Genomic DNA, 24,112 nt, shown 5'->3' on the forward strand with positions numbered 1-24,112 from the left:
CAAACAGGACAAACCCTATGGCAAAGGATAAATAGATGCATCAGGAATTACAAAACTGAGAAACCTGTGGAAGAACACTTTAACCTTCCAGAACATTCAATGGGTGACCTCAAAGTAGCTGTTTTACTGCAAAGGAACTTCAAGAACAGAATGGAGAGGGAAATTGCTGAATTATGAATTATTATGAAACTTGGAACAAACACCTCTCCAGGACTGAACAGGGATATTGGTTTTTATCTCATTACATAAGCTAAAACTATTCTCACTGAGTATAGCTGTATAACCACAATATTCCAATGTATTTCTCTTTTAGAATAGTATAGTATGGGGAGGGACGGTGGCTCAGTGGTAGAGCATCTGCTTGAGAAGCAGAAGGTCCCAGGTTCAATCCCTGGCATCTCCAAAAAAGGGTCCAGGCAAATAGGTGTGAAAAACCTCAGCTTGAGACCCTGGAGAGCCGCTGCCAGTCTGAGAAGACAATACTGACTTTGATGGACCAAAGGTCTGATTCAGTATAAGGCAGCTTCATATGTTCATATCAGAATGTTTTTTGTACTGACATACTCAAATAAGGGATATTGGCTGTTTATCTTGTTACATATAGTAAACCCATATTCACTATATTATAATGTATTCCTTTTTTTTCTTATGACAAACTAGAATGATGTTCATAATGCATGTTACATTTTAAAAAGTAAATTAAGTGAACAAGAACATATTTAAGAAAAAAAATGTGTCCTTAGTTTAACCCTACTTACTAGCAATAGGGCAATTAACAGACAGCTTTTATTACCTTTTATTGGTTTCCCATGCAAATGCTATCCAGACCCAATGTTCTTTCAATTAGTTAATTACACTATTTTGCCATTGGATTTTAACTTTGTACAATTTTGCATTCTAAATCATCACCCACCAATTATATGTAGCTCTACACACTGTACCTCATTCCTTGCCTGAAGAAGGAGTCAATTTTATTCAGAATGTAAGCTTTCATCTGCTTTTCACTTCATCACCTCGTCTAATGAAGTGTGCTTAGAGAGCACATGAAAGCTTACATTCTGAATAAAACTTGGTTGGTCTTAAAGGTACAACTTGACTCCTGCTTTGTTCAGCTGCTTCAGACTAACATGGCTGCCCATTTGGATCTATCTACTTGTCTGAAGAAGTGTGCATGCATACGAAAGCTTACAATCTGAATAAAACTTTGTTGGTCTTAAAGGTGATACTGGACTCCTACTTTGTTCTATTGCTTCATACCAATATGACTGCTCACCTGGATCTACAAACACACACACAAATACAAAATGAATAATTAGGTGTGCAAAAAGAGAGTTGGAGGAACAGGTTGCTAAAGCATCAAGACAAACAATAAAAATGTATTTAACTATATCAAGTACAGGAAATCAAACAGAAAAACAGTTGGGCCTTCAGGTGACCAATGCATAAAGGGATTGCTGAAGAAAGATGAGAAGATGGCAGAGAAGCTCAATGAATTTTTTTGCTTCTGTGTTCACTGTGGAAAATATGGGGCATGTAACCATGCCACAGCCAGTAGTTTCAGGAAAGTCTGAAGAATGGAGTCAAAATGGGGTCTTGAGAAATGACACTCTAGACCTATTGGAGGAATTAAAACCAATACATCTCTAGGTCCTTAGGGAGCTCAAATGTCAGCTTGCTGATCTACTAACCTGTATTATGTACCTGTGATGAACTGTCAAGGGTTAATGCCTAACAGAGTCTGAGAACCTTTGGCCCTGTTCACACAGCGTGTTGAGTTCGTGTTAAACTGACCCAGTTCTGTTCCGAATATCTTTGTTCTGGATATTATCAATCAGACTGCCATACTGCAATTCAAATCACTCTGCAGTGAAACTGTTTTCTGCCATCCACACGATGGCACCATGCAGTTCTTTTTTCTTCCACTATTATGCACATGCCCACATTATGCACATGCGCATAGGTTAAAACATCATGTGGTTATGCGATTATGCACATATTGCTAAGTAGTAAAAAAAAAAATTGGCGATTGTAAACCGGATGTTTGAGGCTCCTTTTGCTCTGGGACAGCCTTCAGACACCCGGAAGTTGGTTAATATCACAGCAGAACTATCCAGATGGAGAAAACTATGAGACAAAACTGGAGAACTCAAAAAACACCACAAAGGAGCAGGTAACAAAATAATCCAGTTCCGAGAAGGATTGGGGGGGGGGACTACCTCGAGTTAATACCAGGAGGCAGATGTTGCTATCTGATTAGCCACTTTAAATCCGGAAGGAAACAGCAGTGACATCTGATTATTCTGTGCGTCTGAATAGGGTCTTTGAGTGACAGGCTGTTCAAGCAGAATTCTGTTGAGAGTTGAGATATGACAGTTGGAAACTGACAGTTGAAGAAGAGACAGTTAAGCACTGACTGTGGACTAGGAAGTAGGCAAAAGGGGTGAGAGTATCAGAGAGGATCCCCATTCAAGCCAAAAAGGGAAACTAATTCTACTTAAGAGACATAATCCTTGCCCAGTGAAAAGGGAGTTAGCTCTTTAAAAAAGAGTGATGCCTGGTCTGTGTATGTAGTTGGGTTTTGGGAACTTAGCTTTATGTTCCTTCCTTTTCAAGAGTCAGTAAAACTAACAAATGTATGTTTGAATGTTTAAACAGAAACTGAAAACAAAGATTCTCTCCTCAAAGTTTTAAAAGACATTTTTAAACAGCAAAAAAGTCTTACTTGTTGGCAATAAATTATCTGGAGTTAGTGTGATTACAAAGTTATCTCAGTCTTAGAAGAAGATGTTTGGCTGGGTGCAGAATCCCTTTTTCTATGCCAAACAGCTGACCTACACAATAGGCAGAATTGGCTTATTTGGGCTGAGACTCAGTGGTAGAACATCTGCTTGATATGCAGAAGGTCCCAGGTTAAATCCCTAGCATTTCCAGGAGAAAAGCTAAGGTAGACCAAGAATCTCACTCAGTAAAAGGGGAGTACATTTAGGGAAAGAGGCATGGCTCAATGGTAGAGCATCTGCTTAGTATGAAGAAGGTCCCAGGTTCAATCCCCTGCATCTCCAGTGGAAAGGCTGAGGTAGACCAAGGGTCTCACCATGTATTTACTAGATTTCTATTCCACCCTTTCCTGAAGGTTTAGGGTAGATTACAACAATAAAACAACAATTGCATATAAAATACAAAAAAAATACATAAAATTAGACACTGGCCATTCATAAATAATCATTAAAATATAAAGCGAACAAGTTCCAGGAGGGTTAACAGAACAAGATCAGAAAGGGCCTCCCTGAACAAGACTGGCTTGCAAGCCCTGTGGAAGTTTGGATGGTCTCACAGGTCTCAAAGCTCATTCAGCAAGGCATCCCACGAGGACAGAGCCAAGGTGGAGAAGGCCCTTATCCTGGTGATAGCCAAGTGGACTTCTCAGGGGCATCAGTACCACCAACAAGCTGTGCAATGATGAGTGCAGCATATGAAAGGGATTATTGTGAGAAAGCTAGTAAAAGGTAGGTTCATTTAGGGAGGGAGGCATGGCTCAGCGGTAAAGTCTCTGCTTGGCATCCAGAAGGTCCCATGTTCAATCCTTGAAATCTCCAGTTGAAATGTTGAGAGACTCCAGGAAATGGCAGGTTCATTTAGGGAGGAAACTATGGGTGAATGTTAGAGTATGAGTTTGTCACATCTCAAATTTAACTCCCAACTTCCCCAATAGAGACCTTTGAGAGCTGCTGCCAATATGAATAGGCATTAATGATCCCTATATCCAATGCTCTGACTCAATATAGTGTAGTTTAATGTACTTGAAGAGGGGCTGTGGTTCAGTGGTAGAGCATCTGCTTGGCATACAGAAGGTCTCAGTTTCAATCCCCAGCATCTCCGGTAGAAAGGACCAGACAGTGGGTGACCATGATGTGAAAAATCCTGAGACCCTGAAAAGCAACTGCCAGTCTGAGTAGAAAATACTGACTTTGATGGACCAAGGGTATAATTCAATAGAAGGCAGCTTCATGTGTTCATGTTTACTTGACCTTTTCTCTTCAAAGTTAAATAAAACATGTTTATTTTGAACTTTCAAAAGCCTCTTGTGTGAAATTTTAGAAGTTGAATATAAGAAGGTGATTATGTCTCTTTCCTCAGTTCCCTGGGCTGGGCCATTATCAATATATACAGGGGTCATTTTGCAGAAAAAAAGAGGTGTGGGAGCTCATTAGCATAACTCATTTGCATATGCCACACCCCTTGACATAGGCAAACCCAATTAATATTATTTTTACTTATAATATAAACATACTTAAAACATTAATACTCTGCTCAATTCCTACTTTTCCTCAGTCTTCTCTTCTGAGGGAGACAGTGCTCAACATGGCAAAAACAGAACATATAATGAGGGTATGTAGTTCCAACCTAGGATCAGCATAAGGGTAGTACATAAACACCTCGTTTCTTTAAATGAAACTAAGAGCCAGATGAACTGCATTCAAGGGTTCTAAAAGATCTTGTGGATATAATGTCTGAGCCTCTGGCTATTACTTTTCAGAATTCTTGGAGAACAGGAGAGGTACCGGAAGATTGGAGGTGGGCAAATGTTGTCCCCATTTTCAAGAAGGGGGAAAAGGAGGATCTGGGTAACTGTTGACCCATCAGCTAGACATCTATACTTGGAAAAGTTTTAGAACAAATATCAAACAGTTAGTCCTGGAACATTTAGAAAGAATGGCTGTGATTACTAAGAGCCAGCATGGTTTTCTCAAGAACAAGTCATGTCAGACTAAGTCAAGTCATGATATCTTTTTTTGAGAAAGTGACTACCTTGCTGGATCAGGGGAATGCTGTAGACATCATTTATCTTGATTTCAGTAAGGCTTTTGATAAGGTTCCACATACTGTCCTTGTTGACAAGTTGGTAAATTGTGGTTTAAATCCTGTTACTGTTAGGTGGGTTTGTAACTGGTTGACAGATCGCATCCAAAGAGTGCTTGTGAATGGTTCCTCATCTTCTTAAAGAGGAGTGACAAGTGGAGTGCCTCAAGGATCTGTCCTGGGACCTGTTTTGTTCAACATTATAAATGATTTGGATGAAGGAATACAGGGAATGCTTATTAAATTTGCTGATGATGCTAAATTGGGAGGGTTTGCAAATACAGTAGAAGACAGAAACAGGATACAGAATGACCTTGACAGAATGGAAAACTGGGCTAAAACCAATAAAATAAATTTTAACAGGAATAAATGTAAAGTTCTGCATTTAGGTAGGAAAAATCCAAGGCATGGTTATAGGATGGGGGAGACTTGTCTTAGCAGTAGTATGTGTGGAAAGGATCTAGGGGTCTTAGTGGATCATATGCTGAACATGAGTCAACAGTGTGACATGGTGGCTAAAAAGGCAAATGTAATATTGGGCTGTATCAACAGAGGTATAGTGTCCAGATCATGTGATGTGATGGTATCACTTTACTCTGCTCTGGTAAGACCTCACCTGGAGTATTGTGTTCAGTTTTGGGCACCACATTTTAAGAAGGATATAGACAAGCTGGAACGGGTCCAGAGGAAGGCGACGAAGATTGTGAGGGGTCTAGAGACCAAGTCCTATGAAGAAAGGTTGAAGGAGCTGAGGATGTTTAGCCTGGAGAGGAGGCAGTTGAGAGGTGATATGATCATCATCTTCAAGTACTTGAAGGGCTGTCATCTAGAGGGTGGTATAGAATTGTTTTCTGTGGCCCCAGAAGGTAGGACCAAAACCAATGGGTTGAAATTAAATCAAAAGAGTTTCCATGGGTTGGACTAGATGTCCCTGGAGGTCCCTTCCAACTCTATGATTCTTGCAATATTTCGATAATTGAGTCTGATAACTGAGACCTCTAGCTCTGCTTTGAATTATTGCATCAAAATCCGGTGACAATGTCAGTGTTGTAGCAGTCTTAAGTATGCAACCTAACTTATTTATGTATTTAGTAAAATACTTCTATTCTACCTTTCCTTGTGGTTCTAGATGGCTTATGCATGATATTAGTTAACAACATTCTTTATTAAATTCCCCTCAAAGATGCCTGTCTAAAATGGAATGGTGGGAAATATTGGAATTTGGCATGCAATTTTTAAAATGTAACATCAAGAAAAAACACAAAGATCACAGCAGAAACTAAAAATATAAATCCTGCCCAGCCATGAGGCTGTCTCTCTGTTCTTCCTAGCACTGAGAATATGGGACAGAGCCACAAAGGCCTATGCAAGCCTGACCCACACAGTAAATGTGCTTACATTACATTACATTTGAGGTGAGGCTAATTTACCACAGGGAAGCAACCACCCCCAATATTTATTTCTGCTTGATGATAATCAATAACTGGCTCTTTGGAAACCTGAATCTACTTTTTGAGTCTTAACTTTCAGTCCAACAAGGTCAGTATTACACTGCAGTTTCAGGTGCTGCAGCCCCAGAAGGGAAGGAGAGTCAAAGCTCACTGGATTTCCTGAAGCAGCCTCCACACATACACATGCAACTTGCAGACAAAGTGAAACCTGACTGGGTGAGAACCCTGCATATAAACAGGGTGTGTTTCTTTCAGCTCTGTCAGCTTGCTTGGAATGCTCTGTGCCAAGTACAACCCTATGCCATGGCTCCAGGAGTTTCTGCTATGCAACCATGACCACCCTCCAAGAGCAAAACGATGCCGCTCCACCACCCTGGCCCTCCTTCTGGGGTGGCTGTTTCTCTTCTTCAAACTTACCACATACCTACATGCATACACACAAAGTCCAGGTTCACCCAGGGTGATCTTGAACTCCTTGACAGCCTCAGAGGGGGAACCTCCACCCCCAAAAGAGACCCAGCAATGGAAGCAGCTGGAGCCACCACAGCATGGAAGGATGCCTCACAGCCCCTACATGTGAGGAGGCCGGAAGCGATGGGCTGGGAGGTGGAGAGGAATGCGCTCAAGGGAAGAGCTGTCGAACTGCCCAAGGGGAGCCACACAGACTGGACATATGTAAGGGAAGTCCACCAGCTTCTGGATCGCAGGGCTGGCAAGACAGCACAGGCCCAGAAGAGCTTCTGGCCAGAGGCAGAGCCCAACCAGGCACAGCAGAAGTGGGTAGAGACAATGCCAAGCAAGCTGGGAATTTCAGCAGCCTTGCTCCCTGCACTCAGTGGCAGTTCAGAAGGGCAAGAACAGGAAGGGGAGGGGGCAAAGAGAGCCCCCAAACACACTCCCCATGGCGGCTGAAACTTGCTTGTGGCCGGATTAAAGCCCTCGTCTAGAAAGGTTGATTCACTGAACTACAGTATCAGAAGTGGTGATAGTCTAGAAACAGACAAAAAAGAATAAACTGGTAGCTGTTACTTATTTTATACAGGCAAGTAAAGTACTGTGCTAGGGGAATGCAATGCTGTGTAGACAAAATCTACCTTCCTACAGATGAAACTGGCTGGCTTGATTCTCATTGATCTCATGGGGATGCAACCTGTCTTCAGGTGCATGAAGAGATGCATTATATAATTCAGCACAAATCCTGCTATTTACCATCACACCACTATTCATAATGAAGAGTATTTCAATAGTATGTTATATAAAATTTAACATTTTTCAATACAATACATATATTCCATAATAAGCAGTAGAGTGCGATCATCAACAACACCTACCTTTTCAAATAGGCAGCAAATGTACAAACAATTGCAGTATGGACCAGCAACACTATGGCCACATATGAATATTCATATATAAACAGAATCCTTATAACCATTCTGGAATTCCCTAGAACACTAAATGCACGAATGCTTGAAGTTTGCTTAGATTTAATCAGATCATCAGTTCATTTAGGTCAGTATTGTCTACTCAGACTGGCAGCAGTTTTCCAGGATCTCAGGTTGAGGTGTTTCACATCACCTGCTAAATGGCAATGCTAGGAATTGAATCTTGGACCTTCTGCGCACCAAGCAGATGCTCTACCACTGAGCCATAACGTCCCCCCTCCATGTTGAATATTATCCTTATATTTCCACATGGATATATAAGTACAGTTAATATATTGATAGCATCCATATTATTTGTAATTCCAAAATCCAAAGATATGTTTAACTTTGGTGCCATCTTAAAATATTACAGCTAACTTTCACCACCATACTGCTTTAGGTGAATATATCACATTTCCACACTGCAGTGTGCCTCTGCAGGGAGCTCCTTGTAATGGCAGTGCTTGAAAGGTTAATGGCATTCATTGCACTACTAATCTATCCTTTGAACCACTGATTAACATTGAAATTGATTTGGAGCTACTTGTGGCTGAAATGACATTAATCTAGTCTTTGCATTTGGAAATGCAGACACCTATCTCATGTTAGCAGGTGATGACACATTGTTAATTTGATGGCTTCCATTGTTTTCTCTTTCAGAAGAACATCTGAAATTGGGAATGTTAGTCCAGAAAAGTCTACTTGATTTGCACTTTAAAGTTTCAACATCATGTCCATTATTTCATTGGAAAGGTAGAGCAGATTTTTTTTTTTTTTGACAGACGACAGTGTCAAAGAAGAACAATTTTTTTAAAAAAAAAAAGGAACGGAGCCAGTGATAAAATTTTAGACTTATATGTGTAATAGGGGTGAGTGGATTTTCCCCATTCCATTCCTCTTTTGGTCTATGATTTCTCTCCAAACTGCATTCCACTTCTTTTTAATGTTGATATAAATAAGATAATATCCAAAAATAATTTCAAGGATGGTTTGTGCACAATTTGCTACAGGATATATGTCATGAGCTCTGAGGAGGGGGAGCTGGAAGGGTTAACAGACCAGGAAGAGCCGGCAGCTGGCCCATCAATCACACCTTCCTCATTCCAGGCACCCATGCCAGCTGTTAACAATCAGTCTCCTCCAAGCTCTCCCCTTCCCATCTCAAGAATGCGCACCCGTCTTCAAGGGATGCTGGCAGAGCACAGATGTGCAGTGCGCCAAGGCTTCCAATCTATGAGCCCTGAATACTAGAACAATGGCCATCCAAGGAGCCGGCTGATTGAGGCTCCTATATAACTCACGCCTGGGACTTGGCAACCTTGTGGAAGCAACAAGTCAATTCCCTGGCTCGCATCCACGCACCTTCCTGATTCCAGTTCCTGAACGATTTGAATTCCTTGGCACCCTGATCCTTTGGCTTTGGACACTGACCTCTCCTTCTGGCTTGCAATTTTGCTGTGGTGACTCTGCTCCTGACTGACTCCTTGAATTTTGATTTCGGACCGGCTTTAGACTCCCTCCTGCCTGCACCCTGAAACATGACAATATGGGAGACTGGGGTTTCATTCTCCACTCTGCTCTGGATACTTGCTGGGTGATTTTGGGCCAGTTATACACTTACACCCTTGACTACCCCACAGGGTACTCCTCAGGACTTATCTGACTACATACGCTAGCTAACCCCATTCAGTCCTTACATCTGTATTCTTACTGTTAATCAAACTGCTCTCCAAAGAGGTGTGGGGGAATTTAATTAGGTTGGCAAAGATGGCAAACTTATATGAGACCAATAACCTGTGTATACAAGAGTCAGTTCTCCAAAGGAGCCCCTTTAAATAACAAGATTTTTAACTAAAATAAATTCTTATTGAAAAACACACAAGAAAACACAAATACTCATCAAGCACACAGATCTAGGAAAAATAGGTAGGGAAAATTTATAGAGACGTTTGCATTAGGGGAATTTGATGACTTCCGGGATTTGGAGAATGCTGAGCTGACCTGCCTCTCTAAGGGAGGCAGACTGGAGCTTCTGTTTGGGGTAGTAAAGGGCAAATTTTTGTCTTCTGCCTAGTTTTCTCAGTGAGAGATTAGTCCAAGATATGAACAGGAAACTTTGAGGTGATTTACCTTGGCTAAAAGGGAATCCCCGGGGGGGCTCCTTTGAGGGATCCCTGGAGAAGAGTTGCATATTCATCATCTGCAGAAGCTTACAGAGTCATTTATTTGACATAAGCTTGACAAGATCCTAATCTTCTTTGAGACTGCTAAACATCTGATGCTGTATGAGACCAGCGTTGATTTGGATAAACTTAGAAAAAGGTACTGATTGCTATCTACTATTCTGGGACTATTTTAAAGCAAACAAAATGATATTAGAAGGTGGGAAAGAGAAAGTTTGAAAGCTTGGAAGAAGAAGAGGAGAAGGGGTGAATTTTGGACTTTGTTAAGGACAGTGTTAAAAATTGGAAAGAATTTATTGTTTTGTCTACCTGTGGTCATGGAGTGAAAGCACCATCGCCAGAGATCTGCAGTTTCTACAGTCAACACAGGAAATACATCAAGTATCGTGAGACTTTGTTACCAGTGGGAACGTGACTTGGGGCAAGCAAAGCAGGAAGTAATTATTGAAGAAGTGGACCTACTCTAGGATTGTATTACCATAGAAAAACATCAGCGGCCATTACTGGGAGGCTAAATTTTTAAAAAATTAATATCTGAGCCTGGGAAGGTCGGAGGATGGCAAAATTAGGCTCATCTGAAAGGGCAAGTTCTAATCTATCAAATTTGATAGTTGAAATTTAATTTGGTGATATCAAATTTGTCACTGTTTTTTAATGTCAGAGTCAAAGGTAACCCATGCAAGGGCTGCCTCATTGGATAAGATGCAAGATCATTTGGAAGCAATGGAAGCTAGGATGATGAAAGGGGTGGAAAAGATGATAAATGATTGCAAAAAAGAACTTTAAAAAGATATTGAGGACTTTAAAAAAGAAATGGAAGAGCTTAGAAATGAAACAGTGGTGGTGTCAAAAAAAGAAGGGAAAGTTAAACTCCAGGATTCCACCTTATTAAAAATGCAAAAAAAAAAATAACAATCCATGATTGTAAATTGATGGAGACACAAATACGTCTGAGAGGAGTGCCTGAAGAAGAAGGGACAGATTAAAAAGACCATATAATAAAAATAATTGCTGATTTTTTGGAGGAAGATTCTGAAGGGACTAGAAATATGTATGATTATATGTATAGAGTGAATTCATCATATGCCAAGAAAAATAACTTACCAAGAGATGTGGTTATAAGATATATGACAAAAGAAATGGTGGAGAAAATCTTGAATAAAAATTTTGAAAAGACATTGATAGTGGGAGGAAGCAGAGTAAGAATAATGAAAGAATTGCCAAGACAAGTGATAAATGACAGGAGAACATATAAGAAATGAACAGAAAAACTACGTGACAATGGAATGAGGTATAGATGGATAATACCTAAAGGTTTGAGCTTTGAGCTACAAGGAAGACGGATTACAATTACAAATACACAGGAGCTGCATAAATTTTATGAAGATAATAAAGAACTTACACCATGATAGATTATAAATTATTATCTTGGAGTGTAAATGGACTAAATTCACCACAAAAAAGAAAGTCAATATTTCATTGGATTAAAAAACAAAACTGTAATATAATTTGCTTACAAGAAGTTCATATTAAACAAAAGGATTATAAATTTTTATGGAAAAAACAATTGGGACTGGAATTTTTTTTATTGGCTAAACAGAAGAAAAGGTGTGTGATTTTTTATATTAAACAAGAATTGGACCCAAAAATAATATTAAAAATAAAGATGGAGGATTTGTGGCAGTAGAAGTAATAACAAATGAGAAAAAAAACATTATTATTGGGACTGTATGCACCAAATGGTGCAAAAGATTTTTTTTTAAAGACATTATAAAACAACTTGATGAAGTGACATATGACCAGGTCATGATTATAGGAGACTTTAATGGAGCAATTCAGAATACATTGGACAGAACTGGGAAAAAAATAATAATAAAGAAGGGAAAATTGCCAAAATCCTTCTTTGAACTGGTTAAACAAGAAAACTTGGAAGACATATGGAGAAAATTTAATCCTGAAGTACAAGATTATACATTTTTTTTCAGCAAGATATAATACTTTTTATAGAATTGACATGTTATGGGGTACAAAGGACTTAGACCTTATAACTAAGAAAATAGAGATCTTACCGAAGATAGGTGCAGATCATAACCCAATATTATGGATTACAAAATTGTCTAAAAAAGTGAGAAGATGGAAATTAAATGAAGATTTACTACAAAATAAAAAATTAGTGACATCTCTAGAAAATGAAACTAATTTTTTTTTTCAAATAAATGATAAAGATGATATAGAATTTCAGATGGTGTGGGATGCTTATAAAGCCGTAATGAGAAGAAGAAGAAGATATTGGATTTATATCCTGCCCTCCACTCCGAAGAGTCTCAGAGCGGCTCACAATCTCCTTTACCTTCCTCCCCCACAACAGACACCCTGTGAGGTGGGTGGGGCTGGAGAGGGCTCTCACAGCAGCTGCCCTTTGAGGACAACCTCTGCCAGAGCTATGGCTGACCCAAGGCCATGCTAGCAGGTGCAAGTGGAGAAGTGGGGAATCAAACCCGGTTCTCCCAGATAAGAGTCTGCACACTTAACCACTACACCAAACTGGCTCTTCACACCAAACTGGCTCTCCACACCAAACTGACTCTCCACACCAAACTGGCTATTGATAAGATTAAATATTGAATTGAATATTGATTACATTAAACAATAAAGGCAAAAGGGCAAAAGAAAAACAGATGTTGGACATTCAAAATGAAATAAAGACAAAAGAAGCGGAACTGAGGAAAAGGCCAGGGAAAAAGAAGATTATAAGGGAGATTACAATACTACAAGCACAAATGAAACATTTGTTAAATAAAGAATTGGAATGGAATTTGAAAAAATTACAACAGAAGTCCTTTGAGGGAGCGAATAAACCTGGAAAGTATTTGTCCTAGCAACTGAAGAAAAAGAGAGGAAGTAAAATTATTAATAAAATTGTGGTTGATGGAAGAGAGATTGTAGATCAAGAAAGAATAGAGAATTTTTCAAGTACTATGCTAAATTATTTAAAGGTGTTAAAGTAAAGAAGGAAAGGATGGAAGCGTATTTGCAAAAGATTAAAATAGCACCCTTAACTGAATATATGAAAAAAAAAATTGAATGATCCAATTGAAAAAATAGAAATTGAAGCAGCGATTAATGCAATAAAAATTGGAAAAGCACCTGGGCCAGATGGATATATGGCAAAAATTTTTAAAATTTTAAAGAAGAATTAGTACCGAAACTTCAAAAATTGATGAATATGATAAGAATAAAAGGGAAGATACCAAATACATGGAAGAAAGCTGTAATTTCTTTGATTCCTAAGGAAGATAGAGATGTCACGAATGTAAAGAACTATAGACCAATTTCATTACTAAATAATGACTATAAGATATATACAAGAATTTTGGCAGAATGACTTAAGCAGTGTTTGATACATTTCATAAAGAAAAGCCAAGCGGGATTTTTCCCTAAAAGGCAAATAAGAAACAATATTAGAACTGTTGTAGATATTGTAGAATATTATGAAAGACATCCAGAGAAGGAAGTTGCATTATTCTTTGTGGATGCAGAGAAAGCTTTTGATAATTTGAACTGGGACTTTATGTTTGCAGTAATGGAGAAAATAGAGTTGGGGGGAAACTTTATAAGAATGATAAAGGCAATATGTACTGAACAAAGTGCAAGGTTATGTATAAATGCAGATCTTACAGATGAAATGATAATCAGCAAAGGGAGAAGACAAGGTTGTCCGCTTTCACCTTTGTTGTTTATAATGACTCTTGAGATGCAAATACAAGATGATAAAGAAATAGAAGGGTTGAGAGTTAAAGGATTTATTTACAAATATAGAGCATTTGCAGATGATATAATGTTTATAAATGAAAATCCTACACAAGTAACACCTTTGTTGTTAGCTAAAATACAAGAATATGGAGAACTGGCGGAATTTTATGTTAATAAAAAAAATCAAATTTTTAATGTAAAAATATGCAAGTAAATAAACAAAAGGAGTTGCAGAGACTAACAGGATGTGAAGTTACCTCTAAAGTAAAATATTTGGGTGTGGAAATAACAATGAAGAATATTGACCTGTTCAAAAATAACTATGAAAAGCTATGGCGTTAAATGGATGAAGATATGATAAAATGGAATAAGCTTAACTTGTCATTGCTTGGAAGAATAGCTGCAATTAAGATGAATATTTTACCGAGAATAATGTATTTGTTTCAAACTATTCCGATCGTGAAAGACAGTAAACAATTTAACAAATGGCAAAGGAAGATCTCGGAATTTGTATGGGCTGGGAAGAAACCAAGGATTAAAATTAAAGTTTTAATAGATGCTAAAGAAAGAGAAGGGTTCCAGTTACCAGATTTAAGATTACATATGAAGCAGTTTGTTTAGTGTGGATAAAAGATTGGGTGACGCTGTTGAATAAAAAACTTTTAGCGTTGGAAGGTCATGGAAAATCAATTTGGCTGGCACGCTTATATGTATTATGGGAAGAAAAAGATGGATAGTTTTTTCTCTTACCATTATATAAGAAATAATTTGTTGAATACCTGGATGAAGTATAAGAAATATGGTGATGAAAGAAAACCATTATGGATAGTGCCAGCAGAAGTGATAAAAATAACAGCTGAGACAGTGAGGAAAAATGGCTGTCATACAATCAACTATTAAAAATACAAAGTTGCAAAATAGAATTGAAAACTGCTGTGGAGTTGAATAACAAATACGATTGGTTTCAAATGCAACAAATAAAGAGTTTGGTGGAAAACGATATTAAAACTGAAGGAATAAGACGAGAGCAAACAGAAATGGAAAAAGTTCTGCTTGGAGATAATGAAAAATTAATTTCAAAAACTTATGTTACTTTTAAAATGGTCTACAGAAGATGAAGTAGTGAAATCTCAAATGATTAAATGGGCAATAAATGTAAATAAAGAAATACAGGTGGATACATGGGAATATTTATGGAAGAACTCTATGAAACTTTCAACGTCAGAGTATTAAACGAGAACTGTTTTAAAATGATGTATAGATGGTATATAACTCCTAAAAAAATGGCAAAGATGAATGACAAGATGTTAGATGTTGGAAATGTAAAAAACATGAAGGTTCTTTCTCCCATATGTGGTGGACTTGTGAAAGAGCGAAAAAGTATTGGCAGATGATCCAACAAGACATTTCTAGGATCTTGGGATATGAATTCAAGAAAGCTGCAGAGACTTTTCTGTTGGGATTACAAATGGAAAAATTTCCAAAAGAAGATAGAACTGTAATTTGGTACTTGCTTTCAGCTGCTAGGACACTATATGCACAGTTATGGAAGCAAGAAAAAATACAAGAGGAATGGGGTTGGATTGTAAAAGTTAGATAGACAAATTAACAAGTGAGATGGACAAATTAACAAGAACTTTAAGAGACTATGATTTAGAAGATTTTAAAAGGGAGTGGAAAAAAATTAGAAGTTATGTAGAAGACGAGTGGAAAGTAAAAGGACATTGGACAATTTTTGATAATGATTAAACTTTAGAAGAAAGAAGAATATTAATTTTAGTTCTTAGGAATTAAGGGTACCATTTAATATTAGTATTTTGAGTAAATAACACTGACGGGGGTCAAGTAACGGGGGGGTGGAGGGCTGATTAGAAAGAAGCATATGGGATAGATGAAAAGAAGTTATTAATGGAAATTATTACCATATGTTATCAATAAAATTGTTTAAGCCATTAGAGGGGCAATACTGGCACCTGTCGACGATGGAAGAAGGTGATTCCTCAGTGAAGATAAGGAGGGAAGGGGATAGTAAGAGACAACCAGCATCACCCAAAATGTGACCCAAAACTGATCTGGATTTTGGGGTGGTTCTAGCAGCAAGGTAGACACACATGAATGGACAAAAAGCTGGCCTTTTATAGCCAATTTATATCCCAAGGCAGGGTCTCTTGATGAGTTACACCTACCCGGTGATGGGTCCCAGGAAATAGGACAAAAGAATTTGATGGGTAATGATGGTCCGCTGAGTACAGACCAACTTTTACACAAAGAAACTGGAGTGGTCATTTAGGGCCAAATATTCACTGTTGTAACACCTTGGATGGGGACAAAAGAAAGGAGATGGGTATTAGGATGTAGATGATGACAGGGCAGTAGATAAAGGGCAGCAGTAAGATTCTTTTGTTTGGAGAAAAGACATTTGCAGCAGTTCATTGTTGACTGCTATGCCTTCGTATCTGCTTTTCCAAAGCATTGGCAGGACTCTGGAATGTGGTGTGTGAGGAAGGAATCTTCTTGGCTTTGTGGTTTTCAGGGACAGTGTTGTCTTCTTGGAACATCTTAGGAACATGGCTTCTCTCAGGGCTCCTTCTGGTGCTGTCTTCTTGTAGATAAGGATGAAGTTGCTGTTCTGCAAACTGTGCAGTTTGTTGATGAAACACAGTCCAATGTTCTCTTGTTTTTATATTAAAATCAAAGATTTTTTATAAGCATAGGCAATCCACACCATAGCAAGCACATGCAGGAAACATGCTGAGGCCTGGCCGGATTAAATGTGTCAGAACTTGTAACTCTCCTATATGCTGTTAGCCTAACTGACTCCATATTGTAACCAGATACTAACTCCATGTGCTCTTAGCTAGGCCACTAACCAGACCGCTATGCATTTCAAACAAACTGTGATCACTGAAGGGTGGCAGATAGCCTCTGGCCAACATCTGCAGGTGCCCTTTGAAGCCGGCCAGGACATCTCAGCAGGACTCCATCCTCCCTTGCTGATAACAGACACTGGGAAACAGACAGTTGTCTCTAGCCGTGTGAAAGATCGTTTTATTGTTGCTGCCACAACCACATAAAAATGTAACCAATGCTAACTTCGTTATCAGTGTTATTGCCCCCCCAGGCGGAATAACGAGACAAACACCGGATTGGATTGAAGGGCCACTTTATTAAACTCAACGGCAAGGGCAACGTGGGGAACAGGTCAAGCCAGGGGTCAACGCGACCACCTCCTTGACCTGAAAACTGGGCGAGCCCCCTGAGCCCCGGGTATGAGCCAACCAAACGGCTCAGACCCGGCCGGCCCGGCAACATGATCACCGCACCTGAGCTCCGCCATCCCCACAGCCGTGCAGCCTGGGATGCGGACACTCTCCACGTGCCGGGATCCCAAGACTCCCTGGAGCAACCTTGGGCCGTACAGCTTACAGTTCCCCAGGGAAGCCATGCACCAAAATGGCGCGATGCAACAGGAGCTCACCAATCCCAAAAACATAATCCCAACACAAACTGCCAGTGACCAACTTATATAACGGCACCGCCATTCCAATTGCCAGCACCTAACATCAGCAGTGCAAGGTAGGCAAAAACACCCCCAGACCAGGCCAATCCGTCTGAGGGCGAAAAATTCCTACCCGGCCCCCTAAAACGGGCGACCAGCCTCTGCCTGTACTGCTTGACGGGTGGGCGGGCAGGCCGACAACAAAATACAACTGCGTTTTTGGGGGCGGGAGCAGCCTTTTAAGGCCACTCCTCGCCCCCTCCCTTGGAACAAACCATTGCCTCTCATCCGCACTGGGAGGCAATGGGCGGCCCCCAGCCTCAGCGGTCGATGGACCGCCCGGCTGGTAAAGGGCCGAATTCTGTGCCTTCAGTACTGTAGTTCTCAATAAACGTCTATACTTTTGCAACGAAGTCCTGGGCCTCGATTGAAGTTCTTCCAGTTCTGACAAAATGCATTATAGCCCATGAAGGCTAAGTGTTCATAGCTGCCCTGGCACAGGTGGTTCTTAACAGGTGGTTCTTAACAGGCCAGAGTAGTTGGAGAGGGGGTCCAGGGCTAACATTACCAATCCCATAGAAGGGCTATAAAAAGCTAAAGGTAGTCCCCTGTGTATACATCCTCTTTATTTTGTTTCTTATTTGGAATAGTAGATTGGAATAGTAAATTGTAATGTAATGAATAGTAGAATGTAACAGCACTCTTAACCACTAAAGAACAGAGAGGCAATAGGGATTGTCAGTTCCCCATTCCTTGGCTTGGACAATTTACACAGAGGAAGATTAATCTACACAGAGGTTTTGTTTGGCCTGTCCTGAAATGGTGGTTGGATCCCCCAACCAGTATCTAACCAATGAGATCCATCATGCACCCTTGACTTTGTGGGGGCCACAGGTCTAGATCATAAAAGCAATCCATCTTGTTTCTTCCTGGCAGCATGGCAAATGGTCCCTCCATCTATCACCATAAATGGGGAGGCTTTCCTCCTTGCATGTAATGAGAGGCTGGTTGCCATATGATATTAGGCCGCTGGGATGTATTATATGAATGAGACCAATGTGTTATTCATGGGCATTCAACATTCCCTTGTCATGACTTGGCTCTAAAACCAGCTGCCAAGTGAGAGTGCTGCCATGCTGGTTGCTGAGGAGTGCAAACTGCCATAACTACATTTGAATATATGAAGCTGCCTTCTACTGAATCAGACCTTCGGTCCATCAAAGTCAGTATTGTCTACTTAGACTGGCAGCGGCTCTCCAGGGTTTCAGGCTGAGGTTTTTCACACCTACTTGCCAGGTCCCTTTTTAGTTGGAGATGCCAGGGATTGAACCTGGGACTTTCTGCTTACCAAGCAGGTGCTCTATCACTGAGCCACCATCCCTCCCTACCCTATCTTTTGCTGAGACACACTCTGAGATTGCTGCCAAGCCCTGGAGAGGGTGAATGCATGTGGTAGTAGGAATCTGCTCTCCCTGTTCTCTCCCTCATCCTCTCCAGCCCAGGGCAGCTGCTCAGTTGTCCTGTGAATATGACTACACCCCTGAAGATGGGCTGGTACATGAGCCATCTTGTAGGGTTGCCAGCATCCAGGTGGTAGCTAGAGATCTCCTGGGATTACAATTGATCTTCAGGCAACAGAGATCAGTTCATCTGGAGAAAAAGGCTGCTTTGGAAGGTGTACTTTTATGGCATTATACCCTATGAAGTCCCTCCCCTCAACAAAACTCCACCCTTCTCAGACTTCACCCACAAAATCTCCAGGTATTTCCCAGCCTGGGCTGGCAAATCTAGCTACTGTAAAGATAGGTGACTTTAGTTCATTGACTATGATTACACACTTGAACGTTTATTGACTTATCTGGATTTTGTTTGTATTTGAGAACCCCATAGATGCTCCAATTATTGTCAATGCAATCTACATCACAATATATTTGAACAGAAGATCTGGGCCTTACCATCATCCAGTGTGAACTGATATGCTAAAATCCTGAACCAAAATGTGTCTGCTTTTCAGGATAAGAGTGATAGAAATGAACAAGCAGATGTTCTGGGAACTATGTTGGTTATTATTAATGTTCTAATTAAGAAATTCCTGACAAGTTTTTGAGAAAACTCATGCACTCTGGAATACCCTTTGATAACTCTTACATAGCATGTAATTAATGCTTTGATAACTCTTACATAGCATGTAACTAATGATTAACATGTGGTGATTAACATGTGGAATTCACTGCCACAGGAGGTGGTGGTGGCCACAAGCATGGCCACCTTCAAGAAGGGTTTAGATAAAAATATGGAGCAGAGGTCCATCAGTGGCTATTAGCCACAGTTTGTGTGTGTGTGTGTGTGTGTGTGTGTGTGTGTATGTATGTATGTATATATACAGAGTGTTGGACTGGATGGGCCATTGGCCTGATCCAACATGGCTTCTTTTATGTTCTTAAGACATTAATCACAGATTAGTATTGTAGAAATGAAAATTACTCTGAAGTAGTTCCACACAGAGAATGTGTGAAGGAGCATTTAAAATGGGGGGGGGGGGGGGAATCTAACTTATCTGCACTTTGGGAGCGGAGGCAGAATTCTCTAAAACGTTTTAGTATCTTGCCACATTGACATCAGTAAACAATGTCCCTAGTGGTTTATCATTGGAGAAAACATACCTCCCCAAAGGGAGATAGTTATGTTCTTGGGGTAGAAAAATAACCTCAAATACATTCAAAAGCAACTTACCTCCATGTCAGAACATTTATCCAGGTTTCAGGTATTTGTGTATTGTGAAAGACATCTGCTTCCCCAAATTTGATTCTGCTTGATGACCTTTTGCTGCCCCAAGATATATAAGAATTAGGCTTGGGGTAGTGAATATATCCCAAGTATATTATGTTTGTTGTCCACAAAGCTGGTGACAAAAAGCATACAATAATTAAAATACTTAGAATTACTTTACTGTTTCACTGTTTTCAGGCACAAAGAAGGTTAAAACAAGGTGTTATTTTTACAGCAATCTTTAAATAAATGTACTGCTTAAAAGAACCAAGTGCTCTTGTCCATGTGTCATAAAACATGGAAGAAAAGTGCATAAAAGAGTCAAACATAAGTATTCTGTGCATGATTTCTACAAAATACAGATTTTTATTAGCGTATAAACAACGACTGTGCTTTTAGGAAGAAAGCACAAAGATGACAGGAATTAAAAACACTGTGCTATTAAACAGAGGAAAGAATTGCTGGGAGTCCAAATTCTAGGTACAATGTGGCAGAGGTAGGCGACAAAAAGTATGCAATTTACTATGTGACACATTTTAAATGTGCAAGTGGGAAAATGGATAATAATAACCTAAGAACGCACCATTTACATTATCTAGAGGATAATGCAAAATAAAAAATCAGCATAAAGATAAAGTAAAGACTGTTACAAATAAGTCACTCAAATATCAACTTGGACTTTACAGCGCATTCCACAAAACACTGCTGAAATCTTTAATCATGGAGAGAGTAGTAATAGAATGGGAAAAAAATTATTTGTCCCAGTAAGCAGTTCCGCTGTAAAAAAATGAAACAGATTCAAACAGAGCAAAGTCAAAAGGCAATTTCCTTACAGTCTGCCTACTTCAGCTGCACAGATTTTACCTGTTTTATGTAAAGTAGTAAAACAAGAGGGAAAATGCAACTTACATACGTAGCTGGCATGAAAACCATCAGAGCTATCTATATTGAGTTACCTCAGGAATTTTAACCTTGATTTCACCTGACCTTTCCCCTCTACATTAAATAAAACATTTTGTTAATTTGGATTATAAAATCTTCTTGAGTGTCATTTAAACCGTATAAATTAAAAGAGGCTTCCATTCCTTCCCTCGGGTTCCTGGGCTGAGCAAACAGCTAAAATGTTATACTGTGACAGGGTAAAACAGCCAGAATTCTTCAGGAAAGAAGAAAACAATAACTAGAGTGGGGTGGCTGAGTCACAGAAAGGAAAGAAAAATGGAGGGGAACTCTTGCCTCTGAAATATGTCCAAGAATTCAGAGATCTCCAGACTACATGTGATTGTGTTGTGCTACCTTCCTATTCAGCATGGAAATTGAATAATTTACCATTAGATTTAAGTATTAAGGTTGTGCACATTCCTTCACATTTCTTCTATAAACTATTGCTGGGAAACTTTGGAACAAAGCATGCTATTGGCATTCTATAGTGTTGCTTAATTATTTGGAAGTTTTATGCTACTAAAATAACATTCAAAGTAGCTAACAACTAAAAATTGAAATGGAATATAATTATCACAATACAATATCTTTAAAAGACCCCCAGCAAATCAGAAACACAATAAAAATACTCATACAAGCAGCAGTAAAATTGCAGGCAGAAACTTAAAACTGATAAAACAGCAGTCAACAGGAAAACTAACAGTACAGATTAAACCAGCAATGTAGATTAAAACAGATTCTGGTCAGGGAATAAAAACACCAAATAGCCTCTAGAATAAAATAGCCTCTAGAATAATATGCCTTCCCCCAAAGGCATATACTGGACTAGGAAATTCCACAGATTGGGGGCCACAGTTTAAAAAAGCTGTGACCTGTGTGCCTGCAAGCAACTCTTTATATGTAAAATAGGTGTTAATTGATCATGGGCAGGCTCATATTGATGGAGGTAGTTCTTTCTTCAACGGCACACAGCCCTGCCCCTTCAACAGAGGGGAAAAGAAGAGAATGAACAAGTTCTAACAGCTGCTCTTGGGATCCTGGAAGCGGTTACAGCCACTGACTTACCCACTTTGCACAAGGGTAAAGCCTCCTTTATTTAGGCTTTGGAGGGGCAAGGCAGTGGCAGAGATTCTGGGGCCTCATCCAGGACTTTGCCCTGGGCCCCAGAACCACTAAATTTGACCCTTGTAAGAAGTATTGTGACTATAGAACCAATTGAAACTTCTGAAATCAAACAGCAGCCTTATGCAGAGTTCATTATAATACTGCAATCTGGATATTCTCCAAACAGATATGAAACAATGTGATACTAGCAGGGTACCTAGCCGGGGACCAGTAAGACCAGATTTCCATCCTCCCTTCCGTTACTGGTCCACTCACTTGCAGGCCAGCCTGTCCGCCTACTATGCCACCATTAATGGCTGCCTGGTTCATATGGCAGGAGAGAGTGCAGTGGCTCCAGCTCCCCCTTCTCCTATTTCACCCCCAACTGCTTACCTGCCTGGCTCTTGTGGCAGTGGTTGCAGCTCTGGATCCTCTCTCCTGTCTGTCTGCCTGCCCACTTCACACAGAGGTAGCAGTAGCTCTGTTCCCTTGTCTGCTTGCCTGGGTTCAGGGACAGTGGCAACTCCCATTCCTTCCTCCTCTGCCCGCTTCCAGTCCAGTGGAACACTCTTCTATGTTGTCTTTGCATGGGGAGACAACACTTTTACATTTTTCTGCAAACCTGGGGGAAATCCCTCAGGTCTACAAAAATGCCCCCTATCTGACCCTAGCCCCATTCTCTGAGTTTTTTCTATCTGTACAGGGGCCAGGTTTGGGATTAGATATGACATATAACTTGCGGAAGAACTGATGGACTTCCTAATGGACTATAGGATTAGAAGTTGAATACACTGTGGATCCTTCTTTGTTGTTTTATTTTTTCAATCACAATCTTTTTATTTCCAAGCCCATGTGCAATGGACCAAACCCATCATTTTACTCTGATTATTAACCTGATTGCCCAATGACAACTGAAGGTGACTAATGATGTAATGCTAAAGTAAAAACTAGACAAGAGAGGACAATTATACCCAAAGTCTTGTCATGTTTGCTAATAGAACACCTGTTTCTTTAGATGTGAAAAAGAAACTACAATGCTTGAGGGAAGAGAAGGAAAAGATCACAGCATGAATATATCTACTGCAGCTCCAACAACACATTTTAATTGCCTTTGATTCTTGTTAAGTTGTGATATTTCAGAAGCCTTAAAATTAAGCCTCATGTACATAACCACAAAGTATATTTTGGCATTTTTGATCCCCTGTGGCAGGTTTCTCAGACACCTCTAAAGGGTAGTGATCACGATCATTCTCCTTTCCCAAAATATTTCTTCAGCAGATGGCACATAGAATTTGATAACAAAATAATGACCTGGTTCTGAGTAAGTAACTAAGAGGTGATATCCCAGAAGGCTGGTACAAAGGGAATGAAAATTAGGCAGATGTTTTCTATTATCACCCGCAGTTGAGGTGCTCCAATAGCATTACTTTATCACCAGTCAATAGCTGAAGCAGTAATTAGGCACTGCTGGCTTCTGATTATAAAGAAGATAAAATCCACCCTTGTTGGCAATATTAATTTCAGTTATTATTGCTATAAACTATTTGCTGAAAAATAGTATTAATGTTATACATATATTCCATTTTGCCAGACTAGTTAGAAGAGGATTTCATATCTATCTCAGGCCACTTTCACATGTGTTTCAGCAGTTTAGGAGCCATTGCTTTCTGGGATGACCCCCACATTATAAACTAAGGGTTGCATGAATTTTATGGGTTTTATTGCTAGTTTCAAATTCAGCAGCCCAATTGTTGTTAGTGGTTGTTAGGAACACATCTCACCTGTTTTGAAACAGTTTCATTGGTTGCCAGTTTATTTTTGAGTTCAATTCAAAGTGTGATTATGACCTTTAAAGCCCTTCATGGCCTAGAACACACATCTAAAGCACTATATGTCCCCCCTAAGTCCTGGGACATCACCTGATTGAGGCTTTAGATTACCCTCTTATTAAGGGCATCCTGCCTTGCATGGACTAGGGCTTGTGTTCTTTCCCCTTTGGTTTCTCCTACTTTATGGAATGACCTTACTGAGGAGCTGAGAGGAATGCCGTCCCTGGAAATTTTTAGGAGATTCTTTAAGACTTCTTTATTCACCAGAGTTTGTAATGGAGTGTGATTTACCAACATCTTA

At 39.7% G+C, this 24,112-nt stretch overlaps 1 non-coding gene across 1 annotated transcript; it reads left to right on the plus strand.

Moving 5' to 3' along the window:
* The first annotated feature begins 336 nt into the window (after nucleotides 1-336).
* On the plus strand, nucleotides 337-403 carry TRNAL-GAG (transfer RNA leucine (anticodon GAG)). Its single transcript has one exon. It is a non-coding gene; the product is annotated as a tRNA-Leu (tRNA).
* The last annotated feature ends 23,709 nt before the right edge of the window (nucleotides 404-24,112 follow it).

The sequence above is a fragment of the Heteronotia binoei genome, chromosome 8, assembly GCF_032191835.1.
Source record: "Heteronotia binoei isolate CCM8104 ecotype False Entrance Well chromosome 8, APGP_CSIRO_Hbin_v1, whole genome shotgun sequence".
Classification (NCBI taxonomy): domain Eukaryota; kingdom Metazoa; phylum Chordata; class Lepidosauria; order Squamata; family Gekkonidae; genus Heteronotia; species Heteronotia binoei.